The sequence below is a fragment of the Chinchilla lanigera genome, unplaced genomic scaffold, assembly GCF_000276665.1.
Source record: "Chinchilla lanigera isolate Chin_1 unplaced genomic scaffold, ChiLan1.0 scaffold00036, whole genome shotgun sequence".
In the NCBI taxonomy this organism is placed as follows: domain Eukaryota; kingdom Metazoa; phylum Chordata; class Mammalia; order Rodentia; family Chinchillidae; genus Chinchilla; species Chinchilla lanigera.
The window spans coordinates 8,524,128-8,540,824 of record NW_004955437.1 but is presented as its reverse complement, the minus strand read 5'-3'; the positions used below and the strand labels follow the sequence as shown (position 1 = coordinate 8,540,824).

At 52.2% G+C, this 16,697-nt stretch overlaps 1 protein-coding gene across 1 annotated transcript in view; it reads left to right on the top strand.

Moving 5' to 3' along the window:
* Trerf1 (transcriptional regulating factor 1) overlaps positions 1-16,697 on the top strand; it is a gene marked incomplete in the record, with an annotated part of 188,333 nt that overhangs the window by 59,459 nt on the left and 112,177 nt on the right. The window contains 1 exon segment of the mRNA XM_013516789.1: positions 12,469-12,550.

Genomic DNA, 16,697 nt, shown 5'->3' with positions numbered 1-16,697 from the left:
TCCAGAAGGAGGAGGCCGGGGGACCTCGGCAGAGGAGGCTCAGGAGCGTCCCCTTGGCTGAAGGGACGTCACACCCCACCTTGCGCTATCTTTAGTGAGCGCCCTTCATTTGCTTCGGAGGCTGTGGGGCTGTTTCCTGGGCTGGACCTCTCCCCTGAGAGCTGCGCCGTGGGGGCGAGGTGGGGGTGGGGTGCTTGAGGGCCTTGTCCAGGGTCAGGGGGTGACTCATAGCCCTTGGGACGTGAGCCACCCTCTAGCCTGGCCTTCGGCTTCAGAGAAGAAGATGAGGGCCAGAGAAGAGAAGGGCTTTTCTCAATGTCACACGGGGCTCAGAGGCTGGGCTGGGCTCAAGGCCTGGCTCCTGAATCCGGTCCCCTCCCGGATGTGCTCAGACAAGCTACCTGGTAATGATGGTGGTGCTGGGTCCAGCTGTGTTAGACCAGTAACCCCCCCTGCCCAGAGCGTGCATGCTGCCCTCTCTCTTGGAGAAAAGGGCACTGGGCTTCTTGGGTGCACCCTGTCCCCCACCCCCCTCCCAGCATCTCCAACTTGCCCCTCTCATCCTCACTCACACCACACTGGACTCCAGGTGGTTCCTGACATTTCTACCTCAGGGCCTTTGCACTTGCCAGCCCTTCTGTCTGGAATATCTCCTCCCAGATATTTGCATGGCTAACTCCCCACCTCCTCCCAAGACCTCTCCCCTGATCATCCTACATAAAATGCCCTCCTCTTCCACCACTCCCTAGACCTCACAGCCAGTATTATTTTCCTCCACAGAATTTACCACCTTGTGATATGGTATAGATTCACGTATTTATCACTTTCTTTGTTTCCTCTCTTATTCTGTTTTGCTCAGTCTGCACTGACAGCAGCCAGAACATGCCTGGCACATAGTAAGCATGCAGTACTTGTTTGTTCCTGGCATTATGGGTGGTTTGATTTGGTTAGTGTACTCTGTAGAAAAAAGAAAGAATCTACTAGGCAAGGTGGTGGTACCTGCCTGTGATCTCAGGTACTCAGGAGGCTGAGGCAGGAAGATTCGACTTCAAGGCCAGCCTGGGCAATTTAGCGAGGCCTTTTCTGAATTTTAGAAAGGGAGGCAGGTGTGGCTTAGTGGTAGAGCACTTGCCTGGCATGTGTGAGGCCCTGGGCTCCATCCTCAGCACTGCAAAACAAAACAATAAGAGAGAGTGAGAGAGGGTGTGGTGGTGCACACCTGTAGTCCTAGTACTCCAGAGGCTGAGGCAGGAGGATCGATGCAAGTTTGAGACCAGCTTGGGCTATGAAGTGAAATCTTGTCTTAAAACAAAACAAACAGTCAAACAAAAAGCAAAGCAGTAAAGAAAGTGGATAAAAATCAAAATGTGATGGGTGGTAGAAACTCCATTGCTCCCCAGTTCCCAGGCCACCTGATGGCTTTGTTTGGGCTTCTAAGCTGGCAGTACTTCCTGTCTGCCTTGAGCTCCATCCACCTTGGGTCGTTCTTTGGCTATAACTGAACATCACTCTTCTGAGGAAAGGCGGTCCTCACTGTGGACCTAGACTGGCCCTGCCACGAGCCCTTCCTGGGATAAAGATGGCACTTCGTGGAAGGTAAATTGCCTCCTCTCCTCTGGCACACCAGATTCCTTTTCTGAGGTACCAAGACGGGCACTAGCAGGCCAGAGCTGAGGAGCCGGGGGAGAGTAGCCCTGTGTGTCGGGGTCACACACTGGCGTGTGACTCTGGTGGCTCTGTGAAGCCGGAAGCTTCCGGATTCTGGTCCTGCCCCTTCTGCGTGCAGATGGCGTGGCTGGCTACTTCTCTTCTCATGGCCTCAGCTTCCTCATCTGTAGAGCGAGCCTAGACGGGTCTGGGTGGAGAGTCAGAGCTCTTGGGGTTCCGTGTAAACGGTCAGGGAACCTTGACCCAAAGGGGCCAGAGCCAGTGACCTGAATGCTTGCAAAGAGGCCCCTTCTGGCGCTGGTGTCCCAGTGGATATCAGGGCTTTTTGGTGAGATTGTGACTTCCTTGATACATTGGAAATAAAGGTGACAGTTTTTTAAAAAAGGAAATGTTTTAAAATTTTTGTCAGTGCCGGTTACTTTAGTTAGTTAATGTGGGTTTTTTTCTTTTTTCTTTTTTTTTTTTTTTTTTGTCTGTCTTCTTGGTCTTAACCTATACGCGATCACAAGATCAAATGAGTTTCAGTTTGAGTTCCCGCTTTACGGTCTGCGTTGCCTCGATTTATCGCATCGGCTCTCAGCTCGTCCGGCTGCTTCAAAGAGGCCTTATCAGCCAGGGTAGGAAGATGTGGTCTCGGCAGTTTGGAAGCTGGGTTTTCGGTGTCAGTGTAGACCCGACTCCCCTCCCCCTCTTATCTGCACCCCCCTTCACCCCCGATCTGGCCCAGTGGGTAGCACCCGGCTTTGGGAAGATGGTCAGGTCCTCCCCGCTTCCCACATCCTTACCTCTTGCTCAGAATCGGCTTTGTAACGGGTGGGGCCCCTTGTTTAAAAATTATTAAGACTCTCAAGATGGCGACAGTCGCCTGAGGCCCCATAAGGCCGAGGCTTGCACTTTATGCTTGTGTCTCATGGGGTCAGGAACTGCATAAAACAGGTTTTCAGGGTCATTAAAAATTCCCTATGGAGGAATTTGACTTGTTCTGTGTGATTTGGGATGGCCAACCTGAGCCACTATGTGTTTAGAAAGTCACCTGCCTGGGCAGGGAGGGTTTGGATGGTGTCCGTGGGCGCTGGTGGAAGGGAAGCGTGATTCGTGCATCTTGCGTTCTCTGAGCAGCCTGGAGGATACCAGCGGACTCTTGTAGGGGGAAGGGGCAGCATTTGATCTGCCCTTTAAAAGTCTTCTGATGGATAAGGTAAATGCTGTAGATCCATGCAGTGGAATATTATTTAGTCGTGAAAAGGGATTTGGCACAGATACATACCACAAATGTGTGAAAACATGGGGCCAGGTGAAAGAAGCCAGGCACCAAAGGCCATATAGCGTGCAGTTCTGTTTATATGAAATGACCAGAAAGGGCAAATCCATGGAGACAGAAAGTGGTTGCCCGGGAAATTAGGGAAGGGGGAGTGGCTGCTGTATTTTCCTTAGATGATATAAATTGTTCTGAAATTAGGTAGTGGTGATGCTTGTACCACTCTATGACTGTGCTGAAAATCGGCAGCTTGTGAATTTTATGGTGTGTGAATTGTATTTCAAGTTGAAAAACAATACTAGGAAGGAAAAGTGGTTGAGGGGCTCAGGCCCCCCCCCCCGTCCTCGGTAGTGTGGATGGGGTGGCCCCAGGAGCAGCTCCCGTCCTGCCGGCGTCCCTCCTCCTCCTCCTCTGTCTCCCCTCTGCTGGCTGATGAGCTCACAGGCACCATTTCCCTGGAAGGTCCCTGGAAGCCCTGGCTGAGCGCACATGTGGCTGACGGTCTCAGCCTCTCCCAAGGCATTTGCCTGTCAGCTTTAAGAGGAGACCCTTTCAGGGAAAGGGATGAGTGTTTAATTTTAGAATTCCAAGTAAGTGCAAGCGCGCGGGAAAGGTTTTTATTTCTCGTGGCTGGGCATGTTCTCAGTGGCTCTGGAGCTTCAGGGAAGCCAGACCCCTTTCCACGAGATCCAGGGGACCTGCGACTGGGAAGTGGCGGGAATGTGGCCCCCTCCCGGCCGCTCTGCCTCTTTCTGCAGGTGGCATTTTGACTTGGGAGGCTGCTGGTGGAGGGAAGCTGATCTGTCTTCATATCTGCTCCACTCCCTGGAGCCTGCCTGGGTCTTGACTCAGGGGTCCCGGTTGGAGACAAAGCCTCTGGATGGCTCTGTGCAGCTCAGCTCTGCCCATGTTGCCCTCCCCCACCCAGTCCTCATGCCATCTGCCGCCCCCTCCTCCTTCCCTAGTCTTCCAGACCCTGTTTGGCTCACGTTTCACTCTTGGAGAGTCCCCGGTCCTCATATTTCGCCTTCTGCCTTCGAGTTCTTGCAGCCCTGGATCCCGAGATCTTTATCATGTTTGAATCTCTAGTGCCTGGCGTGGTAGCTATACACAGTCAGCACCTAATAAATGTTTTGGAATTGCACCAAACCGGTGCCGTGTTTGGCCCTGTGAGTTGAGGGCGGCGGTTAAATCAGCACAGAGATGACAGCGAGAAGATGAGCTCAAAGGCCTGGGTACAACTTGCTAAGAGGCGAGGGACAGCATTTGTGATGGCGGGGAGGTGTGGCTGGTGCCTGGCGTCCTGGTGGATGTGGACCGGGCCTCAGAGCTTCCTGTCCACCTCCAGGATGGCTGCAACCCGAGCTACCCCAGGAGTGTCCGCTCCTGGCAGATCCTGAGGACTTCAGGTTTCCATCTTCAGCCAGAGGAGCCCCCATGAACAAGTTCTTAGTGTCCTCCTCGGGGTGTGAGACCCAGGTGCAGAGCCTGGTGCTCGGGTGCTCCAAGGTTGTGCAGGGGGCTGGACCTGGAGGAGCCTGGATGCCCTGATGTCCCCCTGGGGCTGGAAGAGGTGTTCTGTCCTGCACCTCCTGGGTGTCACGAGCTCCCATGAGATGTGAGGTCACTTGTTGCTTTCGGGCAGAGCTTGTGAGACTCCTGTCTCGATTGCTGCCATTTCTTTCTGCCCTTAGAAGGAGAAAGGGCGAGAGTAGAACAGGGCTGTACAGGTGAATGTCACCCCAGCAGGAAACGCCAGACATGTGCAAAGGGTCCAACTAGAGAGGCTTTAAGGAGAGGCCCCTTACAGAAGTGTGGGCAGGGTTAGAACAACCGTCAGGACACAAGGCACTCAGGGTAGCACCAGTGGGAAGTGGTCACCTCAGCAGCCTGAAGGCAGGAGCCCCAGAGTTGAGGCGGAGGGGCCCTGACAGCCGTTCCAATGGGGAAGGGACACAGCCCTGGCAAACTGTCCCAAGAGGGGCATGACGGTCTCCCTTTGGCCACGTCCAATGGGAAGCCTGGTGATGCAGTCCGTGGTCCCGGAAGGGCAGAGGGCAGCGTGTGAGGAGACACATGGTGACCCCGCCCCATGCCTAAGCACGGGGATGCTCATGCTCTCGGTAGGGGGCACTTCTTCCTGGTATCATGGCTGTCGTCAAGAAGGAATGGCCCTGGCTGCCTTGGCCGGATGGACAGCAGGTAGATTTGACCATGGCGGGTACAGGTGGCGTTTATTGACGACAGGCCCTGAGTTATGATGGTGTTTCACCCGCGTCCTCTTTACCTCTCTTCCAGAATCCCCGCAGGCAGCCACCATCAGCACCCTGCTGATGGGAACGTGGGGCGGAGGGGAGCATGTTCCCGCCGGTACCTACCCCACTGTGCTCAGTGCCTGTGTGCTGGCCCCTGGCTCGGGGCGCTCTTCCCACTTCCCCTGCACTTGACCCAATTGAACCTGTGGGGAGTGGAGACCAGCGCAGGTCTCACTTCCTCCCCGAGACCTTCTCCAGCCACTCCCGCCTCCCACATTGTTCCCTAGGTGATCGGCGGCCAGTGACCTTCCCAGGCCCCCGACATCACCCAGCTCTTCTGAGCATGGGCATCGCAGGCCCCCAGTAGCCCTCAGTACAGATCTTGGGTCTCAAGTTTTCTTTGAACTCTTTGCTCACTCAAAAGGTTTCATAGAAGAGATGGGAGGAAAGGGTTTATGGAGCCAGAGGTGAAGGGAACTGTGTAGGGCGGCTGCCAGTGGGGGAAGCCACTGCCACTCCACCGTCCAAGGTGGGTATCACTGCAGAGGGGCGTTGGGTAGAAACTGCTGGGTCCGAGAGTGGGCAGTAAACACTCGCTGGGCAGCAGGGAGGAGTCTGGAGTGGGAACGGGAGAATGGCACCGGATGGGAGCCAGGTGGGGGCTCCAGGCCAGCCGAGTGTTGGGGGCAGGAAGGCAGGCGCATATCCTACTAAAGCCACGCTATGCGCAGCAGCGATTCCCTGATCGCATGGGTTTAGCATCAGCTAAATAGGTGGACACGTGGGAGGCCAGGATAGTCAGAGGCTTCCTTCTGGGGGACAGGAGCCATGCGATAGGCCAAGCATGTCTGTGAAGATTTCCCAGAAGGCCCCGGGCTGTGGTGGGGTACAGTACTCACCTAGGAGGCAGGCGGAGGCCCTGGGCTCCACTCCCAGCACCACAGACAGCAGCAGCGACAGAATACTATGTAGGCCACGGGCAGGCCACAGACACACCGGGGTCAGGCTCTGATGGCCTGAAACTTCTGAAGTTTCAGAGTTCTTGAAAATTTGCCTGGAGGACCCCAGCAGTTTGGATCGTCGGCAAATGTTCTTCACCTTTGGAGAGGAGGTCGTGTCACTCCTTCTCAGAGGTCACCCCAGGCCACTTAGGAAGAGGCCCCCAGCCCGCCTTGATGTGGGCTTGCTCAATCTCATTTCTTTTTTCTCTATTCCTATTTTTCTCTTTATTTTTTTCTCTATTCCTGTTTTCCCGCCCACCCCGTCGGGCTACATCCTCGTGCACACCGGACAGCAGGCGGGGCTGGGGAGGAAGCGGTTGAAGGCGGTGAGGATGGAGCCTGAGAGCTGCTCACAAGCTCTCGGCGGCCTTGGTGGCTCCTGCTGGTCACGCGTGTCTCAGATTTCCCTCTCTGCTTGCCCCGGTGTCCCCAGTACCCTTTCCCCGGATCCCCCGCCCCCCCCCAGCCTCTGACTCCAGGCTCTGAGTTGAGCTCCATTCTCCTTCCTGGAAGCACCACCCCCCACCTACCTCTTTGTCCTGGGAGACAATAGGGGGCTGTGGGGACTTTGGGGAACCCCACGGTGTACACCCCATCTCATGCTGTGAGTTTGACTGCTCCTTTGGGGGTGCTTGCCTTTGCAGGGACTCACAGGGGCCGTGGGGACCGCTGCTCAGGCAAAGCCAGCAGGAATCAGGGAGACACTCAGAAAACCCCTGAGGTTTTGTGTAGCTGCGGGGACCACGACCCGGGAGGTGAGGCTTGACTCTGAGCCAGGACGTCTTTCCCATACCTCTTCTTGGGGTCCCAGGAGCTCAGGAACGGCTTGGGGTCAGAGGCCTACACGGGTATAGAAGCCCAGAGGGTGGGTGGGGAAGCCTGCATTCCCACAGGTGGGCAGGGATCCTGCCTCCGGTGTGGACCTGGGCCTTCGCTTCCCAGTACTGCGGCAGTTTCAGGGGTCAGCTGAGGCTTTGCTTTAGGTTGTAGGCTCGCATTGTCCCTTTGTTACCTGGGCAAAGCAATAAAGACGACGAAGAGGAGAGGGGAATGACAGGACTGCACCTGCAGTCTCACCAGTCAGGGAGCATTTACAGTTTGAACGTGGGTGCGGAAATGTCCCAGATAATCTGTATTTACAGAGTGGAAGCAAACCACACATGGGCAACCTGCTGGGTTGTGTTTTGTCCACTTAAGAAAATTGAGGCTTGCCCTGAATTCAAACGGAAGCATCAAAGAGACCCCTCTTCCCCGCTGCGGCCGCCGGTCACCTAATTCTGTTGTTCCCCAGAGGTAGCCTCCTTTGTAGTTGCTGGGGTGTCCTCCGTTAGGGAGATGTGCGGGAGAACCCTGCGTGCGTGGTGGTATAAATTGCGAGTGTTTGTGGTTGTAACTTAAACAGCTATTGTTATGGCCTGGGCATGGGGAAGTAGAGGGTGGGCTTGGAGGGACCGGGAAGCAGCGTGTGGGTAGGGTACGCACCTTCAGAAACAAGGGTCTGTACATTTATGGAAGGGAAGAGGTGGAGAATCCTTGACGCTGGATTTTGGTTGGATTTGTCGCAAGGAGGTGAGTGACAGTGATTCAGCTTTTACCTCCTGGGTGGGGCTTGGGGTAGAGAGAGAGGTAGGAAGGTCAACTCCGTTGACCCGGAGTCGGCCAGAGCTGGTGGTAGTACTAGCAGGTACTTACAAAGCACCTTTACTTGGCTGAACTAAAAGTTGGTAACTCTGTTAGTCCCCTTGCTTTGTGTTAAAAAAAAAAAAAAAAAAAAAAATTGAAACCAATTCTATACCAAAAATCTGAGCAAAATTGCAGAACTGGACTAGGAGTTATCAGTGTCAGATTTGGTTCTGGTTTTGTGTCTGACTACAATCTTGAAACAAAAAAAAAATAAACCTGGAATCTTGGGCTGCTGCACCTCCCGGTCTGCCTTTTTTTTTTCTTCTTTTTCTTCTTTTTTGTATTAGGGATTGAGCCCAGGGCCGCATCCCCAGCCCGTCTTCTTCTTCTTCTTCTTTTGTTTTGTTTTTGTTTGTTTATTTTGTTTTGAGACAGCATCTTGCTAAGTTGTCCAAGCAGGCCTGCAACCTTTCTGCCTCAGCCTCCTGAAGTTCTGGGATTACAAGTATGCACCACTGCTCCTGGCCCACCTTAATCTTTAGATCTCATTTTGCTTATTGGTAGTTCAGTGGTTCTCAATCCTCAATGCACATTCAAATCACTGGGATATTTAAAAAACAACAATAAGAAACCAGAACCCGGAGCCCTACTCCAGACCAAATGTATCAGAATTTTTGAGGGTGGACCCTAGGAGTTTTTTTTTGTTTGTTTGTTCGTTTTTAAATTCAGCCAACGTTGAGAATCCCTGGATTTGAATCATCCTGATGGTTTATTTTAGCCTCGTTTTATTTAGGCTTTGCAGTTGCTACAACCACGCTGTGTCCGGTATTATATAATTGTGTTCCTGGTAAATACTATGCACAAATATTATAAACATCTCACATACCAAGAAGTTTTTTTTTTTTTTTTTTTAATGAGAAACTCCCTATAATTTTCATCAGGCTCATAACCTCATATCAACATCCTGCATCAATAAATCAGAGTCATAAATGTAGTAAAGCGTCACATCATTTTTTGACCCAGTTGAAGGCCTGGGCTTTAATCTTGAGTTTCTCTTTCCCTGGTTTTGCAAAGCTGCTGCCTGCGGGCTCCTGGGCCACCTGCCCCGGCCCCCCACAGAAGACTCAAACGTTAAAGGCGCAAATGTTACTGGAAGTGTTTTGCTAGAAACATCGAGGAGGATAATACCGTAAGCTCCCATGAGCAGGCCCCCATGGGGAGGCTTATCGGATCTCAGCTCTGCCTGCAGTGGGAGGAGTTTAAAAGAGGCTTGGTGCCCTTTTATCTCTACCATTGAAGTTTTTGGTTTTTCGTCTCTTCCTAAATGAGTCATTTTCTTAAAAAAGGAACCTCACTTGGAGAGGGAGTGGGGAAACCACTGCGGTGGGGGCAGGCAGTGCTGGTGATCAGGTGCTGGGGGTGTGGACTGCAGAGCTGCTGGGGCTGGGGTCAAGGCAAGTGGGACAGGCTGCTTAGGGCTAGAGGGGGACTGGGACTGGTATTGATGTCATTCATGTTGTTTGCTTATTTAGTTGTGCGACATGGGGGTGAACCTAGAGCATTCACACTGAGCTGAATCCCCAGCCCTTTTGATTTTTTCTTACTTTGAGACAGGATTTCACTAAGTCACCTTGGCTGAGATCAAATTTGTAGGTCCTCCTGCCTCAGCCTCCCAAGTGCTGGGATTCCAGGCCTGCACCCCCATGCCTGGCTGGATGTTGTTGATTCATTACCAAGCACTTCTGGCACCCATCCACCATACCAGTCCACAGCTGCTAGGGAGATGGTGTCCCTGGGGAAGGACTTTTAGTTTGCCCTCGAGCGGGGAGCAAGGAACATATAGATCAGTGTCCCTAGATGGCTGCTCTCAGAAATAAGTCAACCAAGTGCTGTCCTGGTGTGAACTACACAAGTGATGTTAGCCCCAGGTGGGGGGCAGAGTCAGAAGGGGAGACAGTAGTAGGCTGAGGTCGCCCTACAGAGTGCAGAGGGACTGGGCCACCACCGCAGAGAGGGAAGCAGGACCCTGGGGAGCTCTATGCGTCACTTCTTCTTTCTGTCTGAAGCTTCCCAGCTGGAAAGGGACCCCACGCACCTCTCACCCTGGCCCCTGTGGCTATTCAGAGTCCCCTGTCCTTGGTGCCTAAGAGAGAGTAGGACGGGTAACACATAGTAGCTTAGGAGAACACACGGTACACACAGTGTGATTCATGTCATCCTACTCTGAGGCCAGAGTGTGGCCTGCTGCAGTGATGTTTTCTAAGTTTGTCACCGACTTCCTGTTGGGCAGGGTCTGAGGTCCAGGCTTCCCTCCTACCAGCCATGGCATGGCCTCTCTGTTCCATTGCTGACCCTTTTGGGGTTTGTAGGTTTTTTGAGACAGGGTCTCACTATGTAGCCCAGGCTGGCTTCAAACTTGAGATCCTCCTGCCTCAGCCCCTTGTTTGTCTTGCTTCTTTGCAAACTGTCTCATGGGAAATGCTCTGTCCCAGCTGGACCCACCCTCCTTAGTGAGGCCCAAGAGAGCCAGGAGGTCTGAAGACCAGAAGGAAGGAGGGAAGGGACATGAAGTGGGCCCTTCATGTGACGCTAAGGCTGTGCAGGATCTTTTTACTCACTTCCGGTTTTATTTAGGCCTTGCATCAGCCTTGATAGAGCCAGGCCCAGAGATGTCAGGAGAGCAGCCCTGGCCGAGCAGCTGCTGGGGACAAGGTCAGGGCTCCATCCCGAGCTCTCGGGGACTGTTACCCCAGTCACGAGGACTCGCTGCCTCTTTGGCCCCTGGTGTGGGTACAGCTTGATTTCTCAATGGGCATGTCCCACTCACTCATCTTCCCCTGTGGCCCTGGGGACCCCAGATTGGTTGGGTGGTGATCCAAGATGATCAGATCTGGTTTCCCGGAAGTAGGGCTATTTTTTCTCACTTTGGCACCCAGCCCTGACTCTTAGGGTGACTGTGAGCCCTTCCACTCAGCCAGGTCCCTCCCACAGCAAGCACCTCTCTGAAGGAAGAAGTCAGGCTGTCTGTCTGTCCTGGATCAAGTGTGAAAGGGAAACTGAGCAAGGACACTGAGACCCGGAATCTGTAGGTGCGGGATGAGGGAACACCTGGTCCAGCTGTCCTCCTCCTGTCCCTCCTCCTCCTCTTTCTCCTCCTCAGTACGGTTCTTAGCAGCACAACTCGTAATAGCTAAATCTTGGAAGCGGTCTATATGTCCATCAGCAGATGAATGGATGGTATTTGCATACAATGGAGTATTACTGTGTCATAAAGAAGGATAATCTTGAGTCATTTTTTGAAAATAGATACACCACGAGTCCATAATATTAAGTAAAATAAATTAGACACACAAGCTTTTTCTTATATGGGACAAATATAAAGAGCAAAATAAAAGAGATACAGTGGTACCTTGGTTCAGGAACTTAATGCTTTCCATAACCCTGGTTGCAAACCAAATTGGACAAGAATCAAATTCAGTGGTTAGGTTCAATGTCAACTTCAGGGGGAAAGAATTAAGTTTGTGAACCGAGGCACCACCGTAACAGGAAGTAGGGACACTGATCTTTCTCAAGGGAACCAAGAGATGGGGGAAGGGGAGAAGACATAAAAAGAACATCCGTGTGTTATGTACATGCATCAGTTCCCATGACAAATGTGACCATTATGTACCTCAAACCTGGACTAATAAAAATAAACATTAAAAAATAAGGAAGCTGGCAGACCCCTCCTCTCCTGCAGGGGAAGAGCCAGTGAACTGCCAGATACCTCCGGGGGCTGTGTTCCTCGCTCTCTGTCCTAGTATTCTCTGAAAACCCTTTCCCGCTCTGTCACCTGGACACCAGACTTGTTCTGTGGACCAAGCGTGGTGACCACGGAGGCCCTGGCAGAGCCAAGGATAGGTGCAGGTGTCCTCAGCACAGCTGTCTGTGTTCCCCAGGGATCTGGAGTCTACACCAGCAGCTGGTGCTCCCGCTGGCCAGGAGCTGGGGAGTGTGGGGGAGCTGAGGAACCGGGGTACCGTTCACTTGGGATTGCAGGACAGGTGGCCGGAAGTGTGGAGATCAGGGTGTCTGGGTGCTCCCCCTGCGAGGACTGAGGGATTAGTGCCAGACCCCTCTTGAGACTTCTGTGTCCCTTGACGTGTGGCAGGGTGACACCAGTCTTCCCAGTGGTGTCCCCCTCACGTGCCTTGCTGTGTCCCCATTTCTTTGTTTTATGAGGACCCCAGTCCTATGGGACTAGTGTCCCCACCCTCTATCAAGATGACCCCATTTTAAATCATCATATCTGCAGTGACCCCTCCCCATCCGGGTCCCTTATGAGACCCTAGGGTGAGGTCTTCAGCACAGAGTTTGGGGGAGACCAGTTCAGCCCATAGCACCCGGGAAGGGGAGCGTACAAGTTAGGTAACTGCGGTAACGCCTGGGGCACTGCTAGCTTGGACCCTGCTGGAAGTGGTGGCGCCCTGGATGCAACTGGAAGCCAGAGAGAGCTGAGAACCTTTGCTGTTGGATCAGGTGTGGGACGAGAAGGATGAAAGGAGCCCTGATTGCTCGGATCCAGGGCCTTCTTGTGGTGGCCTAGGCAGCCCTCCCAGATGGTCCCTCCTGTTCCCTTGTGTCACCAAGTCTCCTGAACGCTCTCTTTGGGTCCCTCCCGCAGGCCCCGGCCCCGGAGGATGCGGAAGGAGGAAGGCAGCAGAGCAGTCCGGCCCTGAACACACCACACTCGCCTCCTGCAACAGGTAGCATCTCTGGGGTTCTTGGCACTGGATCGGTGTGTGGCAAAGGGGTGAGCATTGTTTCTTTGACCATGGGGTTTGGAAAATGCCTAAGACAGGGAGGAGGGCTGCTCCAGGCCTAGACACCCTGGATGTATAGAAAGCTTTCCCTGGACCCGCACGCGGCTGTTCATTGTGGTTGGGATGGAGCGAAGGACCCCTTGCCTTGTCTTTCTCTGTAGAGCTGTTGGAAATAGTTAAGAATCCATAGCCAGAGGTGGCGGTCCATGCTCCACCTGTAATCCCAGCACTCTGGAGACTGAGGCAGGATTGCTGTGAGCTTGAGGCCAGCCTGGGCTACAGTGAGACCTTGTTACAAAACAACAACAGAAAGAATACAAAGACTATTGAAGGATGGAGCCCCCTGAGTGTTGAAAAGGAATTGGAAATGGCTAGGTCTCTGGAGAATCATAGTAGGGAGGCACTGGGAACCTGCAGAGCTGGCCAGGCCCCATTCCTGCACAAGGAGCTCTCGTAGGCCCTGGGGCTTCCTAGTGTGTCTCTTGCCTCCTGACCTCTGAGCCGTTCTGGACTCAGTTTGCCTCTCTAGGAAATGGGCATGCAGCAGGGACTCCTCTGCCAGGTCCCACATTGATGCCCGTGGGAGAGTCAGTACCCTTACATGGAGATGGGATTTTGAATTTTTTCTTTAGCTGTAAACCCTGGCCAAGCAAGAAGCAGCTCTTTTTCACATGCTCTTAGTGACAGAGGGGATGGCAAGGGAAGGGGCTCAGCATGTGCCTTGTCCCACTATTCTTTCTTTTTTTTTTTTTTTGAGACAAGGTCTTGCTTTGGAACCTAGGCTGGCCCAGAACTCCTAGCAGTCTTCCTGCCTCAGCCTCCTGAGTGCTGGGACTACACATCCAGCTTGTCCCCCTAGTGTCCGTTGCTTTAGTTTCTTTTTGTTTTTTATTGCACCTGATTCTGATTTGATTTTTAAGCCACTCCCAGGGTTCCAGCAAGAAGCCAGTGCTCACTGACCTAGGGTAATTGCAGTGACTCTGATGAAGGCAGTGCTTTTGTTTTTTGTTGTGTTGTTGTTGCTTTGCAGTACTGCCGAGACACAGTCCCGGCCCTTCTGGTCTCACTAAGTCGTCCAGGTCTCCCAGAGTGCTATGATAACGGGCATGTACCACTGCTTCGGGCTCCGAAGGGCCTCTGGATTCTGCTGTAGGCAGGGCTGTGGGAAACTGGCCCGGGGGGCTGAGCATCCCGACGGGCAGCGATAGGTTCAGATCACCATGGTATCCCGGAAGGAAGAGAGGACCGGGTACCAAGTGGGGCAGAGCGCCTTTGCACTTGTTTGATTGTGTGAGCTTCACAGGCGGAAGTCAGTGGCGCAGACTGTTGGCCGGAGGGGGCGCCCCCAAACCCTCCTGCTTTCCATCCTTAGAGACTGGGGTCAGCGGCTTACCCACAGCCGCGCAATTGTTCGCTGGAGCAGTTTGAAAGCTGGTGATATTTGCCCCCAGAAACATTCAGGACAGCTGAGAAGCAGTGGGAGGTGTCAGGAAGGGCTGCAGATGCCGCTTGGGTCGGGATAGTTGAGCACACCGTGCAAGTGGCCTGTGGCCCAGGTTCTGGAGCTGGCATATCAAGGCGAGGTGCCTGTGAGCTCAGATTCTGGGGTGCAGACCCCACTCTAACTGAATCCTCATGTGGCAGAAGGGACCAGGGACCTCTCCCTCAGGCCTTTTCTTGTTTTGTTTTGGGTCTTTTGAGAGAGGGCCTTGCTATGTAGCCCAGCTGGCCTTGAAATCCTGGTGATCCTCCTGCCTCAGCCTCCTGAGTGCTAGGACTGCGGGCATGCACCACCACTCCTGGCTCTCAGGCCTCTTTTATAAGAACACTAACCCAGCTTCCCCATTACCACTTTGAGGCCCCCCTCCCAATAGCATCACCTTCCAGGTTAGGATTTCAGTATGTGCATTTCAGACCAGGTATACGCTAGTTTCCCATTTATCATTTTGGATTCCTTGAAGCATGAAACCAGAACAGCAAACCCAAAGGCTCTCAGAGAACACAGGGGTTTGTGAGCTGCTGTCGCTGCAGCGTATAGGCGTAAGGTCAGCTGTGGGGAGAGGGTGATCCAGTAGCTCGGCAGGAGCCTGAATTGTCCAAGTTCTTTGCAGCTCTCCTCCACTTCCCCTTTCCTGGGTCAGTTTCCCCTTAGGCTGGCTTCGCCATGGGAGTGGGGAGGCCAGGGGTGCACAGCGGGGTACAGAACTCTGGGAGCTGCTGGGGAGGAGGGGAATGGTACGGAGAGCGGCTGACACCCACTGTACCGGGTCATGTAGAGACGAGTTACTAATTTGGACTAATCTTGGGGTGATACTGAGCAGAGACCCACTGCTCTCCAAAGCATCACAGTTCGGAAGCGATCCATGTGTGTTTTGCGGTATCTCTTCAGACGCAGGATCTTCTAATAGGTTAACGATGCCTGCCATGATCCTTTTTAATTTCTAATTTGTTTATTCAACCTTTTTATAGCCCGAGTAAACACTCAACTCAAATTCTGGGTTGGTGGAGATTAAATTACAGTAATGAGGGTCCTCATTTATAACCACTCCTATAAAATAGGAATAAGAATAGCACCTACTTTATAGGTTTGCTGTAAGGATTAACTGAGGTAATCCAATAAAGTGCTTAGCCCAGTGGCTGAAGCAGTAAATGTTACCTTTATTAGTGTCATATATCTCAGAATACCGTCAGCTTTATGTGTTTACGTGCATGTTTAATCTGGGAAATTAACTCTCTTCACAACAAATATATTGTCTGCCGCTGATTAGCTGTGTTAGGGATGAGGTAAATAAGTATATTAAAATATTTATAGATTTATTCTTTTCACTGAAGTGTTTTTTATTGGAATTCATTTGGGGGAAAACCTAAATAAAGAAAAGCTTTAGTAGCATGCCATTAAGTTAAAGGTAGTTATAATCCCTGGAAAAGAGGGACTTTAACATTTCATCACAATGAGTTATTGTATTCGTAGCTGAAATGTCCTTTAATGCCAACAAAAGCATAGAAAGGACATAGTCTAAGAACAAAACCTAAGTCTTTGAATTGAAGACACTCACCTTTAAGAATAATTTACTGGCCCAGCACATACCTGTGATCCCAGCAGTCAGGAGGCTGAGACAAGAGGATCACTGCGAGTTCAAGGCCAGCCTCAGCTGCACAGTGAAACCCTGTCTCAAAAAAAAAAAAAAAAAAAAAAAGAATAAGGATAATTTACTGCCCTGTTCTTATTTTTCTGATGTCACCTCTGAAAATGACATCAGGGGAGCGGCATGGCCCTCCTCCCACACATCAGAAGTGTGGGGAAGCATCTGGAGGTGTGGGGAAGAGTGACATGGGTAACGTGCAGCTGTTGGGGAAAATGTACCTTTTGATTGGATTTAAAGGCTAAAGTTGGGGAGAATTCAGTTTAACGCAAACCTTGATAAATCCAATTCATTTTGTAGAGAAAGAACCACTCACTCACCAGGTGTTAACAGAATTGTTCGCTTAATTTTCTACCAGCAGGAAGAGAAACTCACTGTACCTAAATAGTTCAAATTAAAAGGCGTGTCAATAGTTTTCCTTTCTCCCCTGTTTCACCCTAAAAAATGACAAATCCCTTTGATTTGATTTAGCCCTCAGCGGTCTGTGGGCCTCTGCGGGGCAGCAGTGCGCATGCGCGGACCCTGGGTTTGGTCTGAGAGCCCCAGAAAGAGAGGGTGCTCCTGGGCCAAGCAACCCTCTATGAGAGTCGCAGGTGTTAGTGCATATAGCAGAGTTGCATCTTGGAGATGCCAAGACAGGATGACTTTTCAGGTGGCTTTTGGTGTTATTATAGAAGCCCCCAGCATACTGCCCGCCACCCCTGCCATCTGAGCAGCAGGGTGTCTGCCCAGATCCACTGGCCTACTTGGTTTTGCCACAGACATACTTTGCCTTCTAGCTGGGGATTAAACTTCTGGGTCAGACAATGATTGGGGTGACAGAAACTCCTTTGTTCTTGTTCCTGGGAAGAGAGACGGCTTGCACGTCTGCAAGGGATCCTGATGAAATCATGGGGTCCTGGAGCCAAGGCGGGACTTGAGGCCCTTGTGTTCCTGCCAGACTGTCA